This window comes from Narcine bancroftii, chromosome 8 (genome assembly GCF_036971445.1).
Source record: "Narcine bancroftii isolate sNarBan1 chromosome 8, sNarBan1.hap1, whole genome shotgun sequence".
Lineage (NCBI taxonomy): Eukaryota > Metazoa > Chordata > Chondrichthyes > Torpediniformes > Narcinidae > Narcine > Narcine bancroftii.
In genome coordinates this window covers 157,789,066-157,816,595 of record NC_091476.1, presented here as the reverse complement: position 1 = coordinate 157,816,595, position 27,530 = coordinate 157,789,066, and the positions used below count along the sequence as shown (strand labels likewise).

At 39.4% G+C, this 27,530-nt stretch overlaps 1 long non-coding RNA gene across 1 annotated transcript; it reads left to right on the top strand.

Moving 5' to 3' along the window:
* Nucleotides 1-4,968: 4,968 nt before the first annotated feature.
* Nucleotides 4,969-27,059, top strand: LOC138741917 (uncharacterized). The gene is made up of 3 exons (XR_011343879.1): nucleotides 4,969-5,056; nucleotides 25,112-25,251; nucleotides 26,973-27,059. It is a non-coding gene; the product is annotated as an uncharacterized lncRNA (long non-coding RNA).
* Nucleotides 27,060-27,530: the final 471 nt, after the last annotated feature.

Here is a 27,530-nt window from a genome sequence, read left to right as displayed (position 1 = left end):
TCCTAAAACAGTATTCCAATTTATTGATTATCATTTTTTTTCAAATTGTACTCCTTTTGAAGTCTTAAAAGTTAGGATTTTTAGAAATATTTATTGCTCTATATTTATATCATTGAGTGTTTAATAATAATGAATGACGTGAGACTGTACTGCTTTCAGTAAATCACATACTTTATGGATGATAATAAATTAAATTGTTCAATAGACATTTATTGAAATTATAAAATGTTACCATTTTAGGAACATTAGTAACAAAAGCTTCCACCCCCACCCCCCACTCAATCCTATTCTGTGAGTCAGTGTGATCAATGTTGGTTTGCATCCCATTTCTATATTCCTTAATAATACTGCACACAAAAGAAATATCAATCTCAGGTTGAAAATTAAACAATTTTTGTTTAGTAAAAAAGAGTTCCAAATTTCTACTTTGAAGTATTTCCTAATTGCACGGTTAGGCATAGCGGTTAAAGCCATGCTATTGCAGCACCAGCGATCGGGACCGGGGTTCGAATCCCACGTTCTCTGAAAGGAGTTGGTACATTCTCCTTGTGTCTGTGTGGGTTTTCCCTGGTTTCCTCCCACCGTTCAGAAATGCACTGGGGGTGTAAGTTAATGGGGTGCAAATTGGGCTGCACGGACACGTGGGCCGAAATGGTCTGTTACCGTGTTGTATGTCCAAATTTTAAAAATGTAAAATTTAATTAAAAATTAAAACTGCAATTTAATTTAAATGTTTACATCTGCTCAAGGGCCTTCTCATTGTTAATACAAGCACCCTGGCCTGAACTCCCAACCAACAGAAATATCTTCTGTTTGTATACTCAATCCACTCTCCATAGTGAGTTGTATCATTCTCGATCTAGCCCAGCACCTAAACCCAACACACATGAAGTCTGTGTGTAAAATAATGGTAAAGGTTCCACATTGTCGAGAAATACGACATTTAGAATGTAACATACATGAAATCTTTTAACTTTTGTCAATCGTAAGGCAGACAGAGAGTCATCCCTTATGGCGACAGAGGGCTGGTCAAATAGTAATTGAACTGAGAAAAATAAGTATCTGTGATAGTACAGATTCTATCACCAATGTGTCTATGTACATATGTACAGATGGTCGTGTAGGGTGACTGTGATGGGCTGAGAGTGTAGCCACACCTACTGGCAGGTCTTAAAGGATTGCTCCTAGCCAGACCAGGTCATTCTGGACTGGTCGACCTACTTGTGATACGCTCCAGTCTTTTAGTTAATAAAAGCCTTGGTTTGGATCAACAAGTCCTTGGTTCTTTCAACGCGCATTACAGTATCTTCTTTGTAAATCTGCATTGTACTTGCACTGACTGTGTTACTCCATCTGGGCTTTCACAGCAGGAGCAAACTTCACAATTACAACTAAAATCTTTAATATGCAGCGTTAAGTAAAAAAAATATTGAGAAACAATGAAGGGGGGGGGGGCAGCCACTCTCCCAAAAACACCTCTTTTAGCTTAAAGCTCCTGAATGATTTTATTCTCTCGCTGCAGAAACGTGGATTTGGAAGAGAAGCTCAGTAAGTGTGCAGGGCTGAGGCTACACTAAGAGTTTGGAGCTGGGGATTGTGAGGTTGGTCATCAGGACTAAAGAAGGCCTCAAGCTTTCCTGTGACACTTCTGAGATCCAAGCCGATGATTTTTAGACTGAATCAGGACCCTTTGGTTGCTGCGTTATAGAGCACAGAAATGGGTCCTTTGGCCAACGGATTAAAGATCCACTGGCCATCAAAGACCCACTTCCACCTACTTTATTTCCTCAACATATCCATCTACTTTCCCCACCCCTACCCTCCCACTCTACCAAGCCAGATTCTACTACTCATCCACCAATAAAGGCAACTTATGTGACCAATGTGTCTCTCACCTGCAAGGTTTCAGAATGTTGGAGGAAACTGGAGCACAGAGGAAACCCACACAGTCTCAAAGAGAACAGGCAAACTTCACGCAGACAGCATTGGAGGTCACGATTGAACCCAGGTCACTGGAGCTGTGAGGCAGTGGCTGCCCTCAGCAGCTGATCACCATCCTGTCACACATTCAGATAACTTGATCTTATTGGTATTCTGACGTGCTTAATCAGGATAATGCCAGTATGCATTATGGTGAACATACAGCTTAGGAATGTCATTCCCGAGTATCTCAAGGACAAAAGAAAACAGTTCAAACTGTTTTTGTTTTCTTGATATTTCACACAACTAGTACAGTAAAACCCATGTTATTCCAAATTCAAGCAACCAGTAACCTAAAACAATCGGCAAAAAAAATCATGGAAAATAAACAGGTAAAAAATAATGAAGTTTAAAATTGATGTGGTTCACCATTAGTTTGCCATTTCATGAAACAGGAAAATTCACGTATCCAGCATCTACCAATCCCCATAGGTACCGGATACCAGGGGTTTTACTGTACTTAGCATTGGTGGTTGACAGGTTGATTTGCCCCCCATCCATCGCATGCGCATCAATCCACCCCTCTCTATATGACAATCCTTTCTACTATAAAACAACCTGCTTGTTAAACTTTATTTATTCATTCAAAAAACAAATAATATATGACATATACAGCAATTAAACATGAACATGAACATTTTTTTTTATATTGATGCATCTCTAGACTGACCCCAACAGCCTCACTTTCTCGAGCAATTAAAAACAGAAAATTCTCCATTTCACATAAATAGCGTAAAGATATTTTGTGCTGTCGGCTTTATTGCTGATTAAACTGATGTAAATTCAACATAAAAATATTGTAACAAAGACTCCAAATATCCAGGAAATATATTTTAATCAAAAGAGTTTAGCATTTCCCACTTACAAATCGGCTCTTATTTTAATGAAAGTTTTGGTGCATAACCTTGGAGCAAATAATTTATTTTCATTTCAGTGGATCATTTGTTGCTTTGCTCATGATGAGTCAGCTGACATTTTATTTTAAACAACAGGTCAACTCAGTCTGAAAAGCAGATTGTCCCTCCCTGCCATCAACAGCAGAAATGATAGCCCCACACAAGTAATTGTCCCCACCACATACACACTCTGAACTCTGTCGCTCGTCCAACAGATACTAGCTTCATTTGTGAAATTTACTCTTTACCACAGTGTAACTTCATGGTTCATCATCTTCTTTACAATTCCCAATTTCAGACAGATCCCAGGAGGTATCTTAAAGAATTTCTCTTTCTCTCATCCCTCAAGAATGCCTATCTTAACCACTACTTTGGTAGCTGATGGGAATAACTGGACCAATTCCTGAATTGCAAGCAGTGATCAATGGGGTACAGCAGGGTTCCAGCCACTCACACCAAATATTAATGATTCTGATGAAGGAATCAGATATAATATTTCAAAGTCTGGTGATGGCACAAAGCTAGGTGGAGCGTGAGCTGGGGTAGGATGAAGAGCGAGTTCCTCCTCAATGATAACTGGAAGATTTTAAAAATGAGGGACTTTATGGTGGTAGTGTCAATGAATATAATAAGCAAATGGTTCCACTCTCTGTTGTAGGAGACTTCTTTGCCCTGTATGTTTGTGGTGCAATAATTACTGAAGTGAATATTATTCAAGTGAAACACAAATGTCTGCAAATGCTGTGATTGCACTACAAAACAAAGAAATGCTGGAGGAACTCGGCAGGTCTTATAGTGTCCTTAAGAGATAAAGAAATATTACCAACGTTTCGGGCCTGAGCCCTTCAATGTTATTCAAGCCTTGCTGCAAGGAGGTATAGAGAGCTTCATTTTCTGAGGAATTATGAATGGATTGAACATTATACTCAGTTATACTCATTATACTCATTATCCTCAGTTCCAACTTTTCATGGTAAGGAAAGTCATTGATGAAGCAACTGTGGGCAACTTTTTCACTCAGACTGTATCTGTACAATTACAACACTCAAAGAACATTTGATCATAGATAATAAGAGTTTGGAAGGATATGGACAAAATCCAGGCAAATGCTCACTTGGATGAGATGGGTTGAAGTGTCTGTTCCATGCTGTGTGACGCTATGATTGGGCCAAGGCCATCGCCCTGAATCACAGCTGCAGTGATGACCTGGGCTTTAATGATTGACTTCCAACAAACCATGACTTTTTCCTTTATGCGGTGCATAACCACTGGAGTGTTCTCACTTCAATGCCCATTGATTTTCTATGTTATTTGGCTTCCTGCTGTTACACATAGCCAAATGCTGCCTTGATGTCAAGGGTAGTCACTCTCGCCTGACCACAAAATTCAGATCATTAGTTTAAGTTCATTCCGAGGCCTTGATGAGATTAAGACCCACGTAACCCTGGTGAAAGCTGTGCTTGGATGCTTATGTTATTGATTAACCAGTCCTTATTGAGGGGTCAGCAGTGGAAAAGGAAATTAACTTCACATTTCAGGGTGTCAACATCTCTGAAGATCTATCCTGCGGCCTCCATGCTGATGCAATCTTGAAAAAGGCTCGCCAGCAGCTATACTTCATTAAGAGTTTGATGAGATTTGGCACATCACCAAAGATTGTTGAAAATTTCTACAGGTGTAACATGGAGAGCATTCTGACTGGTTGCATCACTGTCTGGTAAGGAGATGCCAATGCACACGACAGGAAAAGGCTACAGAGGGTTGTAAACTTGGCCAGTACCATCATGGGCAATAGGATTCACTCCATTAAGGGCATCTTCAAGAAAACAGCTTCTATCAACAAGGAGCCTCACCACCCAGGCCATGCCCTCTTCTCCCTGTTATCATCACATTTCTAAGTGGTCAATGAACCAAAGACACTACATCATTTTTTCTCTCCTTTTGCACTAAATTATTTATTTTTGTAAAATGTACATTATGGAAATTTTGTATATGTAATGCTGGCGCAAAACAATGAAGTTTGTGACGCATGCTCATGGCAATAAATTACGAATACATGGCACTCAACTGTTAATTATTGAGAGCAGACCATTTGTCCTATTTGCCAGTGTTCTAATCAAGTAACCCTGGTGGTCAGCAGTAAGATACTAACCCAGACCACAAAAAGTCATCAACCATAGGTAAGAAAATGAGATCAAGTAAAGGTGAGCTGCAACCTGGGCAGAATATGACCAAAGTTTCTCTTGAGAAGTTTAAAAGAAATTCCTGCTCTGGCCCATTGAAACTTTTGGTCTGGTGGAAAAGTCACCACACACACCACACAGTCTGATCCCAATGACATAAATAGGGCCTAATCTGCATATTTAAATAGTTTAACCCATCACTCTACCTCCATCCTGCCTCTCCCCTTACCCTCCCCCAACTTAGATGGGTGTCTTTGCTTTCTGCAATTTAAGTTATTATCCATTGGACCAGGACTGGAATGAATGGGGGAGTTCATCACTCTATTTTAGCTGCTCTCTTATCCAGTTTTTGCTACATGACAATATTAAATGTATCCCCCTTTCTTTTGCAATCCATTCATTCTTTTAATATTTCCCTTCCTCCCCCTTTTCCTTCCTTGTCTATTGCTCCAGGCAACTTTGTTAGATTTGAAGAATAATAAAGGTTTGGAATAGTAGAGATGAGTTACATGACCACTCAGTATAAATGGAGAATTAAATGGCAACTGCCACATATCGCAAGAAAATATAAAGTCAACAAAAATATTTGATAATAGATCAAAAGAACGGAGATTCACCTCAACAGCAAATTTCTCAGTGGGCAGTTACAGAAATGCCTAAGTGTGGACAGACAGGATAAGATGAAGCCTTCTGGAACACCAAAAGGGCTTCTAGTGTTTAGGCTGTCAAGGATTGAAAAAAAAGCAAAGAGATAATTATGATTCTTTACAAGATAATTGTGAAGCTACATCTGGAAATACGCATCAAACTTCGGATCCTCGCTCAAGGGGAATCACAATAATCCTGGAGATGTACTCGAATTATGAAAAGGATTACAAGTTTTTGTTATCATTAGGGTTGGATTCTCTTCAGCTGTTAAGATAAAGATGCTGATAGACATGTTCAAATTGGTGAAGGCAATAGACAAGCTGGACATTGATCATTTATTTCCACAATTAAATAAATCACTGGAGAAGCTGATGAGGAGTGGATGAGGTTGCAATTGTAATAAGAAATCATTTCATGCCGTGTAATCAGAATAAATGAATGAATGAGAATGAGAGTTTATTGTCACATACATAATTAAATTATACACGTGCAATCTTGATTGCTGCAGACATGCAGGTACTTGTACCGTATAAATTAAAATGACCACAATATGCCATGAGATAGAAAAAAAATGGTAAATATAGTTAATGTGAAATAAGTGAATTTTCAATAGTGCAGACAGATTTGTTTGGTAGTTCCATAGTAATTTGCAATTTGGGTAAGGGCAGTGGTTCTCAACCATTTTATTTCCACTCACATACCACCTTAAGTAATCCCTTACTAACCACACAGCAGCTAATGGCAGGACCCCCCCCCCATCCCCGCCATAGGTGTTCTGTGGTTATTAAGGGATTATTTAAGGTGGTATGTGAGTGGAAAATAAAGGTTGAGAATTACTGAGTTTAGGGTAGTTCAAGAGCCTGATAGTTGTTGGTAAAAAACAGTTCTTGAACCTCAGATGTGTGTACCTTCTTCCTGAAGGTAGCAATGAGAAAGGATCATGATTTGGATGATGGGTATCCTTGATGTTGTTGGCTGCCTTCTTGACTTCAATAAATGAGGGGATGTGCCCATGATCCACTTGGATAGGTTTGCCACTTTCTGCAGCTTTCTGTATTCCCTGGCACACAAATTTCCAAACCAGGCTGTGTTGCAACCACTCACTATAGTCTCCACAGTACACTGGTAAAAAGTTGACAGAGCATACAACAATATAACAAATCTCCTCTGACCTCTTAGAATGTCATCGTGTTGGTGTGACTTCTTCACAGCTGCCTCAATGTAAAGGTAAATGTTCCATTATTGTCATGTAATACTACATTTATAATGTACATACATGGTTTTTTTAACTTTTGTGTACCATAAGGCAGACAGAGAGTCGCCACTTTGTCCAGCGCCCCTCACAGAAACCTACAGCATGTAGTATTCCTAGGCAGTCTCCCTCCAAGTACTGACCAAGCCTAAGCTGCTTAGCTTGCAAGATTGGACAATCTCGGACATATTCAGACTATTGGGCTTTTGTATCCTGGCTCCAGGAGAGGTCCTCTGATAGTGGACTCCCAGGAACTTGAAGTACTAACCCTTCCCACCACTTTCCTGCAAATTAAGAAAAGTGTGTGGTCCCTTGGTCCTTCCCTTTCTAAAATCCACAATAAGCTCCTTGGTCCTGCTGATGTTGAGAAGAAGATTGTTGTTCTGGCTCCACCCAAGAAGATTCTCGGTTTCCATTCTACACTCAGACTCATCATTATCTGCTATTCATTTATAGATTGTATTGAACCCAAATTTAGCTGAACAATCCTGAGTGTAAAGTTAATAGAGCAGGGGATGAAGAATGTAGTCTTCCTGCAATAATGGTCAGCAAGGAGGAGGTAATGTTACCGATCCGCAATGATTGGTGGTCTACCAATGAGGAAGTCAAGGATACGGTTGCAGAAGGAGGAATAAAGTCCTAGGTTCCTGAGTTTGATTATTAGTGTTTGATTGTTGGTGTTAAACTCAGCACTGAAGCATAAGGTCAGCTGACAATCAATTATATCCCAGATCTTCTTGGACCTCTGCATTGGCTTGGACAGACGTAGAAGTCTGAGACAAACTGGAGATCATTGGTGCCTCAGTGTAAGTCAGCAAGTGTTGGCACAGCCCCAGTCATTTAAATGATATCACAATTAGGTAAAGGTACATTATTTTACTTATATGGTTTTATTTAGACCATAAGACCATAAGACATAGGAGCAGAAATAGGCTATTCAGCCCATTGAATCTGCTATACCATTTATTCATGAGCTGATCCATTTTTCCACTCAGCCCCACTGCCCAACCTTCTCCCCGTAACCTTTGATGCCCTAACTGATCAAGAACCTATCAATCTCTGTCTTAAATACCCAAAGACCTGGCCTCCACAACCACCTGTGGCAACAAATTCCACAGATTTTCCATACTCTGGCTGAAGAAATTCCTACAATCTCTGTTCTGTGGAAGCCCTTCAATCCTGAAGTTGTGCCCTCTTGTCCTAGACTCTCCCTTTTGTTATTGATATGGTATTTTAAATTATTTTTTAATGTTTTGAATAGATTTTTAAATATTTAAATCTGTTTTAATATTTTTTATATGACAGCCAGAAACATTTAAAAAGTGTTTTAATCATTTGTATGCTCGACACCAAACTCCCAAATCTGACAGCCCATTCCAACCTGTCACAGGAAGAGATTACCAGACAGTCAGCGAAAAAGTTTCAAGGATGACTTCAAACCTTTGAAGAAGTCAGCATCCCCACTGATTCTTCAGTATGACCTATATAAAACTTCTTTTCTTCTTCTTTTTTTTCTTTGGCTTGGCTTTGCGGATGAAGATTTATGGAGGGGTATGTCCACGTCTGCTGCAGGCTCGTTGGTGACTGACAAGTCCGATGCGGGACAGGCAGGCATGGTTGCAGCGGTTGCAAGGGAAAATTGGTTGGTTGGGGTTGGGTGTTGGGTTTTTCCTCCTTTGTCTTTTGTCAGTGAGGTGGGCTCTGCGGTCTTCTTCAAAGGAGGTTGCTGCCTGCCGAACTGTGAGGCGCCAAGATGCACGGTTGGAGGCGATATCAGCCCACTGGTGGTGGTCAATGTGGCAGGCACCAAGAGATTTCTTTAAGCACCTCTTCTTTGGTGCACCTCTGTCTCAGTGGCCAGTGGAGAGCTCGCCATAGAACACGATCTTGGGAAGGCGATGGTCCTCCATTCTGGAGACGTGACCCACCCAGCGCAGTTGGGTCTTCAGCAGCATGGATTCGATGCTTGCGGACTCTGCCAGCTCGAGTACTTCGATGTTGGTGATGAACTCATTCCAATGAATGTTGAGGATGGAGCGGAGACAGCGCTGATGGAAGCGTTCTAGGAGCCGTAGGTGATGCCTGTAGAGGACCCATGATTCGGAGCTGAACAGGAGCGTGGGTATGTCAACGGCTCTGAACACGCTGATCTTTGTGTGTTTCTTCAAGTGGTTGTTTTTCCAGACTCTTTTGTGTAATCTTCCAAAGGCGCTATTTGCCTTGGCGAGTCTGTTGTCTATCTCTTAATTGAACACTTTCCTCCCTCACAGCCCATAACCAATGTTCCCTCTAATTTTTGGGAATCAGTTTCACAAAAATCGTATGTTGTGCCATTTTTATTTCCCTGTGACAAACGTATGTGTGCATGGAATGCTTGGGCAAATGTAAACTTGAAACTGTTTCAAGGTCATTTTGATGCAGCCTATATCTCATGGCTAATAAAACTGTATCGGCATGCTTTAATATAATACAAGTATGTTTGCATTCTAAGAAGTATTTAGTTAAGATTTTTTTTTTATTTTAGGTAATTAACCTTTTGAGTACATATTCATTTCCTTTGTGAGCCTATTGCAAAATGTGTATGCACACGCACGTACACACACCTTAGAAGTAACAGTGCGATAATCCTCCATTTCTCTAACATCTACGCATCATACGCTTCATGAAAGGGAGAGGCTGCATGAAGTCAAATTTAATCCACAGTGCACAGGTAAGAAAGCACAATATATTTCCACCTCAGCTAAAAATGAGTAACTCGATCGAAATTTCACTAGCACGAATAGATAAAAAGGTAAGGCAGTCACTTCCTCCTATACCTATCATCTTATTCCTGAAGGTGTTCTTGAAATTGAAGGATTGCTCTTAAAATGTAGCTTTTATTACACTAGTAATAATTACTAAATCAATAAACAGGGATAATTTCTCTTTCTGTTCAACTTTCCTGTGATTTGCATCCATTAAATTTTAAAGCAGTAATTCCAAAAAACATCCACAAGGACAATGAATTCCTGTATTGATGTATTCAGTATAGGAACATAGGAACATGGGAAGTAGGAACAGGAGAAGGCCAAAAATGGCCCATCGAGCCTGCTCCGCCATTCAATACGATCATGGCTGATCTAATTTATGACCTAACTCCACCTAACTGCCTTCTCCCCATATCCCCTAATTCCTCTATCATGTAAAAATTGATCTAACCGAATTTTAAATATGTTTAATGAGGCAGCCTCAACCACTTCCCTGGTTAGAGAATTCCAAACATTCACTGCTCTCTGGGAAAAACTATTTTTCCTCATCTCTGTCCTAAATCTACTCCTCCGAATCTTGAAACTGTGTCCTCTGGTTTTAGTTTCCCCGGCCAGCTCAAAAAACCTTCCTACATCTATCCTATCCATACCCTTCATAATCCTATATGTTTCTATAAGATCTCCTCTCATTCTTCTGAACCTTCTTGGGTGGACTTTCAGATTTCACATTTATTGTCATTTATGACATCACATACAACCCAGAGATTCTTTTTTCTGGAGGTGAAGCAGAATTACCACTTATTGGTATTGCAAACAAAAAACTGTACACAGCTTATACCTGTAAACAGATAGCAAATGTAAACAAACTGACTGCAATACCAAGATCATTTTTAAAAAATCAATAAAATGCACAAGTAAGAGTCCTGAAATGAATCCCTGATTCAGTTTGTTGTTGAGGAGACTGATGGTGGAGGGGTAGCAGCTGTCCTTAATCTAGTGGCACCTATATCTCTTTCCTGATGGCAGCAAAGAGAACAGAGCGTATTCTGGGTGTTGTGGAGCCTTGATGATTTTGCTGCTGTTCTCTAACAGCAGTGATCTCTATAGGTGTTCTCGATAATGGGGAGGGTTTTGCCTGTGATGTCCTGGGCTGTGTTCACTATCTTTTGGAGGGTTTTTTGCTCAGGGTATTCGTGTCCTCATACCAGACTGTTATGCAGCCAGTCACCATACTTTCCACTGCACATCTGTAGAAATTTGCCTGGGTTTCTGGTGTTATACCAAACCTCTGCAAACACCTGATAAATAAATATGCTGACATGTTTTCTTCACAATGCCATTAGTGCTTTGGCTCCAGGAAATATCCTCCGAGATAGTGACGACCAAGAACTTAAATTTGCTCACGCTCTTCACCTCTGATCCCCAATGATCACTGGATTGTTAACCTCTGGCTTTCCCTTCCTGAAGTCAACAATCAGCTCCTTGGTTTTGGTTTATTGTATGTCGCTGTAAGCCTGGAATGATTTGCATTTCATAATGATCTGTATTCTTCTTCTTTTCTTCTTTCTTTGGCTTGGCTTCGCGGGCGAAGATTTATGGAGGGGTATGTCCATGTCTGCTGCAGGCTCGTTGGTGACTGACAAATCCAATGCGGGACAGGCAGACACGGTTGCAGCAGTTGCAAGGGAAAATTGGTTGGTTGGGGTTGGGTGTTGGGTTTTTCCTCCTTTGTCTTTTGTCAGTGAGGTGGGCTCTGTGGTCTTCTTCAAAGGAGGTTGCTGCCCGCGAACTGTGAGGCACCAAGATGCACGGTTGGAGGAGATATCAGCCCACTAGCGGAGGTCAATGTGGCAGGCACCAAGAGATTTCTTTCAGCAGTCCTTGTACCTCACATTTCCATCAAATATATATTTGGTAAAAATGTTACACTTAATAGAACAATAACATTTTAGTTCAATATTAAGTTCTTTAGCTGAGCATCAGTTTTGCTGGACTACACATCTGAAATGTTTCCTTCCACTTGAGGTACCAACATAAATTAAAGATTCTGTTGCTTGATGGTGAACATTGAAAAATATGATTCAGTTGTATAAATTACAGTGATGTCACAGATTGCATCAGCACTTAAGCTAATCTTGACCTTGGGTGCTGTCTGTAGAAATTGCATGTGTCCCGGTGTCTGGGTGGATTTTGCATATTAGCCCTACCAAGTTGGGTAGTTGGAGAACCAGTGTGGAGTTTTGGAGCATGAAACAATATTTATTTATTTGTATCTATGAATATTTTCCCTGCTTATATATTATTTGACTCTGTGTGTGTTTTGATTGATTTTGATTGTTTGTTTTGCACCGAGAACCAGAGAGCGCAGTTTCATCGGGTTGCATTTGTGCAGTCAGATGATAATAAACTTGACTTCACTTGATTTGAGAGGGAATAGGGTAAAGGGAACAAAGTATCCAAACTAGATTGCTCTGAGAGTTGCCATGGTATTTTTGTGCCATATGACTTGCTCTTATATCCTGAGAAATATGGGAATCTTGACTCATGACATCTCTGAAAGTCAGCATTAGAAGACTTTCTGACACCTGAGTTCTTCCCTAGAATACTGTTTTCTCTTCATATTTTCAATCCAAATTCTGTTATCATTTCCAGATTATAAAAACAGAGCTGATGGAAAAAAAAATGATTGGATTGGGATGTCATGCAAAAATTTTAAGATCTATAAAATTGTTCTAAACATTTCATTAATCCATTTACTTAATTTTGAAATTCCTAAGTGTGAAGGGCAAAAGATGAATATGGAACAGCATCCCTTTAAACCTCAGAAACTTGGACAATTGCACAGCAACATTTCTCATCTTTGACACTAAACAATATATCAAAGGAAAAATAAGCTATTTGAAAGGTGACCTTAACCTGATCCCTCTCAAAATGGCTAAATCGGCAATCCTACAATTCCCTATGGCGGATGTAGATTGTATCCAGAAGTTCAATAGATTCTGTTTTCAAATTCCTTCACCAATTATATGGCAGTATAATTTTACATATTTCTGAAAGATGGATTTTTTTTTACTGATATGCAGAATAGTCATTTATGCTGGATGATTTATCTGCCAGTAATTTAGGTCAGCACCAAACATGTCCTACATTCTGTACATCAAGGAAATCATTGGGTGGAAGATTGCTAGATTATATTCTGCATTTAATTAATGAAAAATTAATTTCATCATACATGGAATATCCTGACCCTCGTTGTGAGATGAATTTAATATCAAAGAGTATGAATTAGATTTTCATGAAAATAAAATCTTGATTCTCTTTCATTCCTGTGCCATGCCACAGAATTAAAAACTTTTTGGTTGACAGCACTCTGTAATCAAATACATAATGAATATTTCAACTGGAAGCAATGTTGCTAAGATTTTCTTAACCAAGATTTTGGAACACAGCAAAGCTGGCAAACATGTTAATTTCTTGAGGTATATCTATTATTTTAAAATCCAGACAATCCAGTTGTTGGATTAACCATCCTATTATTTTATCTCATATGTGTGGTGAAGCTGACAGTGGTTTATCACCATGCGGTAATAGTCCTACCAGTGACATAGTTCAAATACAACAGAAGTCCGAAAATCCAGACTGTTCGAGAATTGAGTCAGTTCGGATTTTCAGATTTTCCAGATTCAGGCAGGATGTTTAAAATTCAAAATTTAAGGAGGAATAAAGCTGCACTGCTTGACGCTGGAACACTTGCAGCTTTTATTACATCTCTTGCACTGCTTGACGCTTCTTTTGCTTTGTTTAAATACTTTTGTATACTGCATTACCTTGTTTACGACTTGGTAATTTCTTCGTGATAAGAATATTCTACACCATGTGTGCATCCATGTTGTCTTGCAGAATGAAGCTATGGTTCCATTCCACAAATTTAATAACCATTTCAATGGACATTTCTGCAGTTGCCATTTTATATCATAAATTGTAGACTTTCCGACATTGTGTTCCCATTATCGCTCGCACCACATTCTAATTTCTTAATTATTTCAAGTTTGTCTCTCAATTTCAAGATATTCTTCTTTCTCTTCACACCATGAAGTTTATCTACTTTAGGATCCTTAATAAGGGTTTTTAAAATATGTATGCTATATATGGTTGAAGTTGTGCTTGGTGGCACTTATGCATGCCTGCACGCACACAAAAGCCTACCAAATTTAAAAGGTTTGAGAGCTTTGAAAAAGTTCAGATTCTCTGGTGGTCTGGAATTCTGGCATCTGGATTTTTGGACTTCTATTGTAAGTCAAATGTTAGAGGCAATAGCTGATGGAATCTAAGAATAAAGGCCTGGAATTTCCTCCTAGTTAAGATCTTGTAAAATTGGTGAAGCAGTTTTAAAAATTAGGAAAAAGGTTAAGTGGAAATGAGATGTGCATGGACTTACATTGTTCCAAGTGTCTTCAATGATTTTGAGTCCAAACAAGACAAAACATGCCCACCCAAATGGTCATATTTCTCCCACTGCAACCAACCATACTTGTTTAGATGAGAGCAAAATGGCCAATCCATTTTATTTTGGTTGTCAGACACCAAATATCACAGAGAAAAACAGCTGGTCAGCAATGGACCAGGTATGAAAATGGTGCAGCTTGAAAATCTTTCCACTGAAGAATGGCAGTAAAAAATGGAAAGAGGGGAAAAGGTTCTCTGGAAACCTGAGCCCCAAGCATTTAGTGCCACATGGAAAGGTCCTCACCTCCTCTGGAATGTTCAGGCCTTGAAGGAACAGTGAGGAGGTGCCTCCGAAGCTGATTATTGGCTAGCTTTTGTGATTAATGTTTGACTGAGAATGTGAATTACTGCCGAGTGACCTTAATCTCTAGTCATCAGGTTGTTGAAGCTCATGTATTTCAAGAGCTTTGACCTTTGGACATTTTTTGGAATCCAAGGATGATCGGAACTAGATCACACATAAAACATTGGTCTTCTTCAATTACATAATGAGAAAACTGTTTGTTGTCACAAGCTTCCTTGCCCTAGCCACCAGTTACATCCTACTCCTGGCGCCTTCTCAGGGTGAAGACGACAGATGGAAAAGTCTGCATCAGTTTTGGTGATTACACTCCTGTGAAGAGCCTCAGGACATTTTGCAGCATTAAAGGCACAATTGAAGTTATTGTTGGCAGATTTCTAACCTTTAGCCGCTTACGTTGTGAATTCAGTGCAGATGGCACAGATTAACTTGGAAAAAAACACAGAATATAAACAAGTTTTCGTTCTTGTGTACAGAGGCAGCCTGGATTTATCAACTTCTGTTCACATCTCTAAAACCAAACAGGTTGTGTAGGTGCTATTTCTGCCCGCTGTATTGTACATCCCTGTGTCTGAAGATGCAATAAAACACTTCCGGCATCCGGCATCAGGAACGGTCCTGTCGATCTTCAACAGGAAGTAGCATCACTTCTGCTGCAATGCTCCTTCAAGCGTTGAGAACCTTGCTGAGCTGAATAAATAGCTCTATCAAAATTACTGCAACTTTCACGTGTAATCGAGATTTGAAACTTTTCTGGGGTTGTAAATCTTTGCATTCATAGCTTTCCCATTCTGGGAAGGACAGAGAAGTGAGTGAGACTGAATCCACTTTATTACCTGTTCAGTGTGGAGTAGATCAGCCACTCACACTCACTCCATCCATGTTTTCATATTGTGCTCTCCTACTCATATTAAACGCCCTTAATGACTTGACCAGGTTTGTTTTTAACAGCAGTGGAGTAGCCAGATCAGCAGAATTATTTCCTGTAAGGTTTTATGCATCTGAAGTGAAATATAGATTTTTTTTAAATGATGTTTTAGCCATTTTGGAAAAGAAAGAACATTGCATTTATTCAAAACTTGCATGATGATATAAGCATTTGAAAGGTTGCCTTAGTGAAAAGGGTAATTTTAAATCACTTTTCCAGAGATATAAGTAATGGAATATGTTCAAGAAAACCTTAGTAATGTTGAAAATAAAGCTAGAATGTCATCTGATCATTCTCCACTTTTATTGGCATTTAATTCTTAAGGAAAAAATTATGCTGCACAGGTGGAGGGTTAATACTGTGTTATTAAAAAGATTAGATTTCTGTGATTTTATAAGAAAACTAATTCAACCATTTTTAGAAATAAATTCTAATTCAGTAGATAATAAAGGTATTATTTGGGATGCATTAAAAAAGAGTATTTAAAAATTCAAATAAGTTATTCAGCTAAAATTAAAAATGAATATATAAAAGAGACAAATCAATAATAAAACGAAATAGGTAAATTAGAAAAGGATTTACAAAATAATCCTTCTAAAGAAAAGAAAAACCAATTAATTAATTTTAAAAAACTCCAATATAAAAAAAAGCTTTGAACTGATTGGTCACTTATACTTTGATTCTGGAGCTTAATGTTGAAAATAAATAAAATGTATTCACTTTAGCATTTGCATCTTCAGATATAGGGATGTACAAAACAGAAACAGGGACCTATTTTCAGCCTTATCACACATTCCATCTCAGGTTTGTCAGATTAAACCAGTGCTTTTCAAACTTTTTCTTTCCACTCACGTACCACCTTAAGTAATCCCTATGCCATCGGTGCTCTGTGATTAGTAAAGGATTGCTTAAGGTGGGGTATGTGAGTGGGAAGGGAAGGCTGAGAACCACTGCCCTCGACCCAATTGTTTCTGAAATATTTGCTTGAGAAAAATTGTCATTGGCCCATTTCCTTTTTGAGTTATGAAACCAGACACATAATGAGTCAATTAGGTACAATTAAAACAATGGTTTTCAAACTTTTTCTTTCCACTCACATACCACCTTAAGCAATCCTATGGCATAGGGAATACTTGAGTAGAAAAAAAAAGTTTGAACTATTTATGACTTGATACTGTGACAGAGTATATAGATATGTTTTTGGACTAATCTATCTTCCCAGGCTAGGAGTAGTTCCTCATTTACCTTAATTGGCTTAATTTTTTTTTTAACTCTCCAATAGTCATCCTGACATTCTAAACAAGGTCTTCAAGCTGTAGCACAAATACAGTAGATTCAAATGCTTTATTATTCATCCTCTTCCCCTTGTTACATGTGAAATAGCCCATTCTATAATGGTTCAGATCAATGCGAAAAGAATGGCTATGATGAAGTTTACACAAGAATTTGCTGTGTGGTTGACAGACATTTTAGTTCAGGGCTTCAGGCCTACTGATCAGACTGGTGGAGGAGCAGAATATATGGATGGAAAAGTAGGGAATGCAGATGAAAACAGTAAAATGTGAAAAATGTATTTGGAAAGGACAAACAAAAGCATAGGAATATGCCAGGAATTGTGGATTCTGAAATGTACAGCAAAAATGGAAGGACTTTTGAATGCAGGTCCACATAAGTTAGGTTAAGTAAATCAATAGAGATAAGTTAAAGTGTGATTCTGTTTTCATGTTTAAAAATAATTAAAAGCAACTTTTGTTTAAGTAACCATTTGTCTTGGTGAATATCTATTGCTGCTGAGTTTCCATTAGTCACCTCAGTGTCTTGCTGACAAAACTTGCACCTTCAGGGTTCTCCAGATCTTAACCCCTTCCTTTCAGGTTACCACAGAGTTGCTTTTTGTTTCTCTTATTCCAAGTGAAACATTAGACATCCTTTCCTCTTGTATGAACCACAAGGGCTTTGACCAGGCCATCTTTCAAATGGGCTTTCCATAAGATTGCCAGCTTGTCCTGTTCCAGTCCCAGCTACTTCTGCTGGCTGTAACACTGTAGAATGATGTGTGTGGCTCTCTCTCTGAGAGAAAACCTGTTTGATTCTCACTGCTTTCCAAACCACATGACCCTTGTACAACAGCAAGCTCTCCTCCAGACAATATGCGGCTCCAACAAGCTCTTTTATCAGTTGCCTTTTGTAAACAACAATCCATTAGTGAAGACTCTTGAGCACTCTTCAAAGCTCTTGCAAAAGCTCAGAGGCCCTGATATGTCTCACATGAGGCAGAGCTTCAGTATTTTAATTACTGTTTTAAAGTGTTTGTATGTAACCTACTCTAACAACCCATTCCCAATTTATCTCCCAAAAACATATCTATATACTCTGTCACAGTATCAAGTCATAAATAGTTCAAACTGAGAAATTACAGGATTCAGTCCCTGAAGAGCATTATATTTGTATTCTAACAAAAATCACCAATGCCAAGGTAACCAACTTTTTACAAAATATTCCCTTATTTATTAATTAATTTGAATTTACATTCCCCGACTGGTGTGATGGGATAAGAACACGTCTATGGACCAATATGCTAGGCCTTTGGATACTACTTCTATATCAACAACTGTGCTACTGTACCATTATTTGTAAAATTACAAATCAAATTTTTAAGTTACAAAGTATGAAAATAAATCCACATGTTTGCATCAAGCCCAAGTAATAAATGGGTACCTGAGGGAGAAACAAGATTAAAATACAAAGATAGGTGCCCAATGAAAGTTTATTTTCTGAGAGTGGCCCTTAATCCTTTCAGAACATTTTGTGATTGAACAAATCAATTACTGGCCCCCATTGCCAGAGGTAACAAAATTGGGAAAAATATCAATCAGAATCTGGAATGTATTTTATGGCTTCAACTCAGTGAAGTATCCAGGCAAGTCCTTTGTACTACAGGACAAAGGCAGAGTGGACGTGTCAACATGATGTTCACAGTATTCTTTAAGATCAATTTTAAAGATAGTTTATTTTTAATCAACTTCAACATGCTTAGAGACTATGAAAGGCAGTACTCAGATCCATAATTTTTGGGGCAGTTCTCAGACTGATTAGTGAATGAGGAGCATATTTCATGTGCCAGAAGCAGTCTCCAATAAGACCACAGTGATTTAAGGTTGACAACGCATCCAAATCAGGCCACCAAATATAGCCACAGCAGCTGATGAAAGCTAGTAAGATAAATTAACCAGAAATAACCAAATATAGCCAAAGCTAGTAAGATAAATCAACCAGAAATAACCAAAGTGCCACAGGGGAGCCAGGTATCACCTAAAGCTTAGCAAGCTGCCAAGGAAATTCTTCAGCCACCTGGCCAATTACTTAGCAGAATTTGGAGTTGCAAGGCACACAGAAAATAGAGAAGAAGCAACATAACAACATGAATCAGACAGCATAGAAACAGACCATTCAGCCCACTGAGTCTATGCCAGCCATTCTGGCACCCATTTACACTCATCCTATACTTAACCCATTTTTATCCTGTGTTCCCATCAACTCCCCACAGATTCTACACTCACCTACACACTGGCACCAATTTGCAGTGGTCAATTAATCCCCCTACAAACAGCATTGAATTATGTCAATGCACGACACTTGATTTCAATGTTATGGACTCCAGTAATGAAACAGAAATAGTTGATTAATTTCTGGGGAAAGTATAAAGAAATGTGCTTTGCAGCAATTTCTAATTGAATTTATCATTGAACTCCTCTGTGGTTTGGGCTTTTCCTCCCTCGTGATCATGTTTATTTACAGCATCCAATGATAAACATACAGTGGGTGGTTTAATGGTGATGTTGCCAGTGATACGATGGCACTATGGCACAGCAGTTTAGTACTGCTGCACAGCTCCAGCAAGCCAGAGCTCAGGTGCTGTCTGCGTGGAGTTTGACAACTCTCTGTGTGACCTCATGGGTTTCTCATGCTCCAGTTAGCACCTACATTCCAAAGTGCTAGTAGGTTCAATGGAAAAAGTCATCCAGCCTGTCGTTCAATAATCAGGAGATTAGATGGGCTTGTGAGATAGTATAGGTTGTAGAGAAAAAGGAAGGGGAAAGAGGCTCATTTAAGGTCATATTGAATATTTATTTTCTGTATTGTACGGTCAATTTGCCTACATTTCTTTCTTTTGTATACCTATCTTTTCTTGAGTACAGTTTTTTGCACGACCAATAAGTAGAAATTCTGCCTGGCCCATAGGAAAAAGAATCTCAGGGTTGTATGTGATGTCATGTATGTACTCTGACAATAAATCTGAACTTTGAACTTTGACTGACAGGATTGCTCTGAAAAACAGCTTAGACATGGTGGATCGAATGATTATTTCTATTTGAAATAAAGTATGAACATAAAAAAAATCACCAAATATGAAAAAAAGTTGCATAGCAGGCCTGTGAGCACAAAGTTGGCATGTTGGTAATTTGTTTGATGAACAAATTAGGTAGTGCCCATGCTTTGCTTTGGTCTAGTTACAGGGAAATAAGTGGGGAAATTGGACTGGTGGGCATGTTCAGCATAGAGTCAATTTTCATGTGAAAATTTGAAAATGTTACGTACATTTCAAATAAGGGCAGCACTGATGCATTCCAATAATGCAACTGTATGGGCTTCTGAGTCTATGATTTCCCCAAATTATTCTACGGTGTTGGTTTTATATCATTGAGTCTGTGAAGAAACCAACTCTTTGGCCCAGAGACTCGGTTGGGAGGAACATGATCATTTGACGCTGTCTTTTATGAAGATACACCTGCTGTAAAATTCCAAACCAGCAAAGATCCAACTTTATATTGGAGTCAGGAACACATCTCCCATATAAGACATGAGCCTACAAGTGGCACAATTGGATTTGATACCTAATAACAGTAGACAACAATTTTTTTTTCAAAAGCTTTTCTTCCTGAAATAAAATTGGGGAATGTGATGGACAACTTCAAGCTGAACACAAAGATAATTTCAAATTTGCTGTATCACGTAGTTGGAGAAACATTAAATTAACTTTTATTAAATTTAGCATGTTTAATGGCCTAATAATGCTGAAATGAAAATGTTCTGCTGCTGCTTTTCATTTCTACTCAGCATTTGATGCCTCTCGTGTCAGTGTCCAACAATACTTGGCCAGCATTGATGGATTCCAGCTGCCTTGAGACTGCGTATACATCAACTCGACAATGTGTACAGCAATTCCACAAGGTGTAAACCGACGTCTATAGTAGCTCAGTATAAAATACTTCGCTACATTCATCATGTTCGTCACTGACTGCACCAAGATCAGCAGGGAAGATGACCAAGTGTGAATGCTGAAAATTAATTTTCAATTACATATTGAATTTCATGGTTTTGTAAGCTTCAAGCATGTTAAAAATGTCAGGAAATCACAAAAATAGGTCTTCTTTGGCTTGGCTTCGCGGACAAAGATTTATGGAGGGGGTAAAAGTCCACGTCAGCTGCAGGCTCGTTTGTGGCTGACAAGTCCGATGCGGGACAGGCAGACACGGTTGCAGCGGCTGCAGGGGAAAATTGGTGGGTTGGGGTTGGGTGTTGGGTTTTTCCTCCTTTGCCTTTTGTCAGTGAGGTGGGCTCTGCGGTCTTCTTCAAAGGAGGTTGCTGCTCGCCGAACTGTGAGGTGCCAAGATGCACGGTTTGAGGCGATATCAGCCCACTGGCGGTGGTCAATGTGGCAGGCACCAAGAGATTTCTTTAGGCAGTCCTTGTACCTTTTCTTTGGTGCACCTCTGTCACGGTGGCCAGTGGAGAGCTCGCCATATAACACGATCTTGGGAAGGCGATGGTCCTCCATTCTGGAGACGTGACCCATCCAGCGCAGCTGGATCTTCAGCAGCGTGGACTCGATGCTGTTGACCTCTGCCATCTCGAGTACTTCGACGTTAGGGATGAAAGCGCTCCAATGGATGTTGAGGATGGAGCGGAGACAACGCTGGTGGTACAAGATAAGAAAATTTTAACGTGATTCTTGTGATCAGTAGCCCAAAATCCTTAAAATGCTCCTACAAATGTTCAGCAAGCAAAATCTTCCTTGTCCAGTGTTATCTGCTAAGGAGTGTTCACCTTCATGCTGAAACTGTCCATCAAACATCTCCTTCGCGCATTAGTTATTCAATGGATACAGCTCTCAGTTCTACTGCTTTCTTACTCACAATTGACTCATGAAGGAGAAAGATCATGAGAGGCCAGAGAGCAAAACTCCAGAAGCTCCATTTGATCAGGTAACTTACGGAAGCAGTGCTATAAGATGATCCCACTGCAAAAAAGAACTTTGAGTCAACATAACTTTTGTGAACCCTGATTTATGAAGGGATTAAATGATTGATGAAAGTAGTTGCATCCTAAGCCTGTGCTGCAGCCTTGAACTCCCCTTTCCTGCAGAAATATAATATTTTCACAAAGCATAATTTATACTGGATAATTCTTGAAAATATATTTAAAAAGTGGCATGATAGAGTGTGGCAGCTGGCAAACCCTTTTATTGTCTGGCTATGAGTAATCTCATAGGAGCTGATATAGTGTTGGAGAAATGAACAATGACTTTAGTTTTATTCTTTGTCTGAGTGCCAGATAATCTCACTGTCGGTCATGCTGACATTGCACGTACCTCCAGATTTATATCATGGCTCAGAACCATAACTGCACAATATGTATGTTTTATAAAAATGAGGCTTTCTTTACCTATGTTTCCATGGCTCCCATTGTCTATTGTGCCCAATCACTTGTGTAAAATAAGAGAATATCAACTCTAGGGAATTAAGCATGTCCATTTGAGCAGCCTTTGCGTTTGTCAACATCAAGCACCTCCAGGCTATTTACCTCCGGGCTATTTGTAAAATATAAATTATTCATCAATTAGAATCACAATATTGTTCCAACACTGAAAGAAATTATTTGGCTCATCGAGTCTATGCCAGATTCCAGTAGAAAACCATATCAATCCCATTCCCTTGGTCTTTCTCCTTAGCTTTGCAGATTATTTTCTTTCCATTGCCTAAATTTGTCTAATCCTCTTTTTAAAACCTGATTGGTTCTGTTCCCAGTATTCCTCCCTACAGACACAGAACTTCCGACCAAAACTACTCTCTTAAAAAGTTTTTCCTCACATCCCTCTTGCATCTTTAGATTTAACTTAGTGCCCGGGTCCTGTCTAAACCAGTCAATCATCAAAGACCCACATCACCCAGGACACGCTCTGTTCTCGCTGCTGCCATCAAGAAAGAGGGATAGATGCCACAAGACTTGCACCATGTTCAGGAAAAGTTGCTACCCATCCATCATCAGAATCTTTAACAACAAACTCAATCAGAGACTCATTTAAGGAAACTCTTACTTGGCACATTATTTATTATTGAATTTGTTTGTGTATTGCACAATTAATTTGCACTTCCTTCTTTTTTTTAATTTCTCAGTTCGGTATAGATATCTTTTATCTTGAGTACAGTTTTGCCGACAAGTGAAGGTTCTGGAAGAAGAATCTCAGGGTTGTAAATGATATCATGTATGTTCTGACAATAAATCTGAACTTTGAATCTCCTTTTGACCTTCTTTGCTTCATGAAGAATATTCCCAATTACTCTTTAATCCTTCAGCCATGGATTTATTTTAGGTAAATGCTTTTTTATTCTATATTCTCAGGGATCTATCTCCACATTCTTCCTAAATTCAGGTGACCAGAATTTGATGCAATACTTTAACTGTGGTCCAAACATGGCTTTGTACATGTTTAATATGATTTCCTTGCATTGTAATTATTAACACTTTTGAGTAAAATGCCCGGTATCCATAATTCAAGCACCCGGCATAAAAAATTGAGGAAAATAAATAGATAAAAAATAGATTTAAAATTGCCACGCCTCACCATTAGTTCACCATTCCTCACCACCATGCAATTTCAAGCAACTTATCCAATCCCCATAAGTGCTGGGCACCAAGGGTTTTACAGTATATGAATCCCACTAAACCATATGATTACAAAGCATTCTCTCATCACACCCTACCAATTTCAAGAATTAACGTTTCCTGGAACAGAGCATTGAGGTCCCTGTTCCTGTATACTCGTCACAACTTTGCCATTTTGTCTCTCCGCATTCTTTCCATCATCAAGTATTACAGTTCATGTCTGCTGCTTCGCTGTAAAATATACGTGGACTTTTAGTATTAGCATAAATAATGCCAATTAGATTTAAAAATGCTAATAACTAGAATTAGCATTAATGCAAGACTGAAGATGCTGAAGATCAAACTGCGCTGGGTAGGTCACGTCTCCAGAATGGAGGACCATCGCCTTCCCAAGATCATGTTATATGGCGAGCTCTCCACTGGCCACCGAGACAGAGGTGCACCAAAGAAGAGGTACAAGGACTGCCTAAAGAAATCTCTTGGTGCCTGCCACATTGACCTCCGCCAGTGGGCTGATATCGCCTCAAACCGTGCATCTTGGCGCCTCACAGTTCGGCAGGCAGCAACCTCCTTTGAAGAAGACCGCAGAGCCCGCCTCACTGACAAAAGCCAAAGGAGGAAAAACCCAACACCCAACCCCAACCAACCAATTTTCCCTTGCAACCGCTGCAACCGTGTCTGCCTGTCCCGCATCGGACTTGTCAGCCACAAACGAGCCTGCAGCTGGCGTGGACATTACCCCTCCATAAATCTTCGTCCGCGAAGCCAAGCCAAAGAAGAATAAGTCCAAGAGTCTTGAGTTACTTCAATGTGACTTCACCCCTCCCTTGCTTGATATGTATTTAAAACTAAAACTAATTTTCCTTTCTTTCTATGCATGTTTCCACAATAGATGAAACCAAAAATAATATTTGTAATCTCTTCAGATTTTAAAAAGAAAAATCCATCCTTAAATGATGGTGCCTGAATAGGTGTTTGAAGTTTGCCACTAATATCTGTTTCTACTGAGGCCTCCTTCTCCTGTTGCAAGTGTCAGTCATGCCTGGAGGTCTATGGAAAATGTTAAGGACAGGATTAATGTGGAGGCCAGAGAGTGAAGAGATGAGTGGGTAAAGAGGAAGGACACAGTCTGTTGGTATTATGGGAGAAGGATTATGTGGCATTTTCATTTGAGTTGGGGGCAAAGGATTTGGAAGTTGATGACTGCATTACTGGGGATCCAAGCCTGATGAAGGCAGTCAGGGCAAGTAATCTGTCAAATGGCCAGAGTGCAACTTGGAAATAAGGTCTTCATAGAGGGAGAGAGGGAAGGAGAAAGGGAGGGAGGGGTGCATAAAAGCAAAATCATTAGTTCAAGAGATCTAGGGAGGATGAGGGTGTGTGATGATACAACCACCAGACTGTCTGTGACTGCCTGTGCCTGACTGCATTCCTACCTGCTTACTGCAGGGGCAACCCACAGTACCTGCAGGGAGGTAACCTGGGAGGCTGGCTCCACGTACTCCATACCAATCACCGGCCCCATATAAAGGCTCACACCGGCCCTTGTGTAAGCAGTAGAGCACATGGAGCCTTCATAGTTTGAGCTTGTTCGTTCGCAAAGGTTGAAGAGAGATTGTTTGTCATGCAGGGTGGGAGGATATCAGTGGCAAGAATGATTGCAAGGGACATACTTGTACATGTCTGATTGTTATAGCACTTATGTTTGTGATTAATTGTACAGGCTCATTGTGGAGCGCCATGCAAACAACGGCCGCTTTTCATCATTGCCACACTCAAGGTCGAAGGCCTACTCAGTTGGATGCACTGTATCTATAAAGAAGAAATCCATATAGTGTCCTTAAGAAGAAAATGTAACAAAAGGTAATTCCACTCCCAATTCAGCAATGAGACATGAAGATCCAATTTCCTAAAGGCCCAACAGTGAATGAATTAATCTGATGCCTCTCAAAATGCACTGTGAATCTCACCCCAAGTAAGATGGTCACAAATTGCAATGCATGGGCAAGAGCGAATAGCTCCAGTAAATGTCCAATTAAATTACAAAATGAATACAAAACCATGTGGAAATGGGTATTAGCAGGAGGAAAAACAATTTCCACTCACATAACAGAGGAAAAAATGTAATTTCTAAACTGTACAGTTTTGCAGAACATACAAAGTAATCTAATTCATTGTAAGAACTTAAGAAATAGTACGAGTCTTCATGACATTCCGCCATTCACTAAGAGGACTTACCTTACAGTGTCCATGTTGTGGAAACTTTGTCAAACATAATCCAACATCCTTTTTTAAGTTGCTACTAACTCTGTTTCTACCATTCTAATTCAAATCTTAAAAACTTCCCACTTAAATCAAAAAACCTCATAATTTTCATGCACAGAATATCATTGAATACTTTTGAAGTTTTGGAAACAAAGTTGTCCAACGTAAATATACTTTCCTTTTAAATAAATCTCGGAATATCTTGGATTAATTTCTCATCCCCATCTCGATAAATTTGGGAAAATTGTACATAATTGCATTTTCATCTTTGTTCATAACAAGCAAAAACTAGGGCCTAGTTCAAGAACAAACTCAGATTGGTTGACTCTATAGGTTTGAGAAATCCCCACCCAATTGCAGGCAAACTAATAGCCATTTTCAGTTTGAGTCTGTTTATCTTGTAATCTTCACATTCTATCCATACCATCCTGAATGAGCACTGTTATCGAGTATAGCCTTTTGCTTGGGACAAATGGAAATATTTAACTGCAAGCAGACTTGGTCCAGAGCTCAGACAGAGCAAGACTAAAAGCACAAACCTGCCCTCTAGTGCACCTCACAAACCCTACCCCTCCAAAAACTGGATTCAACCTTTACTCTGAAAAGCCAACAAGAATGGAGGCGAAGGCTTCATTCTAACTGCCAAGAACGGGAAACCAGGATAGCCCTTTGTTGAAAAGGGAAAAAAAAGTGCAGGTGCTTGTAACTTTCTTATTTCAGTTAGGGCTCTGCAGAGAGGTATATCAAGCAGAAATGCGTCCCTGCAAAGGGAGGCAACAATATCCTTTAAAAATTATTGCAAAAAAATCTAAATATAAGGTGAACAAAAAAAAAACCACAAGTGCTAACTTTCTTACCCAGGGTCAGCAGTAGCAGAGCTGGGGGAGAGGAGAAGTGCTGTGTTTTGGAGAAGTGGCGGTAACACAGCCTAAGCTAGAGAGGGATGTTAGGGGCTTGGGAGTTTCAGAACCATTCCACCAGGATCTGGATCCAATGCAGGAAACATATGGACAAGTACATGCCTGGTGGAAAAACAAATGGCTTTCATATGTACATGTGAAAGGCCACAGATCTGGTGTCATGCGTCTCCTTGATCTCTTGCATATATGTTAACTAAAGCAACAATAATGAACACAGGAGTTCGTTAACACACACACACACACACATCTTCAGTGACTATGCAGTTCTTCAAGGCTTTGAATTTGAATAACAGTAGTCGTTCACTGTGTTGAAACGTTAAAAGGTAAACTCTGCTTCTCTCTGTATAGGTACTGCCTGCATCGCTGAGTGTTTACATGATTTTTTTGTTACTGTTTTAGCTCTTCATCAATCTCACAAAAGACACAGAGAACAGTACCTTTTTGGAAGAACTGTAAATAACAAATGCCACATAATTATTGTGCCTGACATTAAATTGATCATCCTTTTGACTTGACACCTTTTGGTCCATAGTGTCTTTTCATTGTATCTTTCAAAACTCAGAGCAGATTGAAGTAAGTGTTAGCTCATTGGTTTTGATGCCTTTTAGTGTAGGATTATGAAAGACATGAAGGGGATTACAAGAATCTTAATGAGAGTTCGAGCAAATCACTGGAAGCACAGTCCTTTTAACTGGCCTCAAAGTGCAACTCATTATTCCCGGCCTTCCTTTCTTTGCTACTCTGCACCCTTCTGATTCTTCCATACCAAGTGATGATTCTTCCAGTTGCCTTGTCCTCCCATGGCAACCTCTTCTCTTTTGCTACAGCACATTTGTTAGATTATATTCCTCATTATATTCTTCATTGATGTTGTGGTTATACCGAGGACTGTACAGTAAACCCCTGTTATCTGCAATTAAAGCAACCGGAAACTTCAAGGAACCAGCAAAAAAAAAA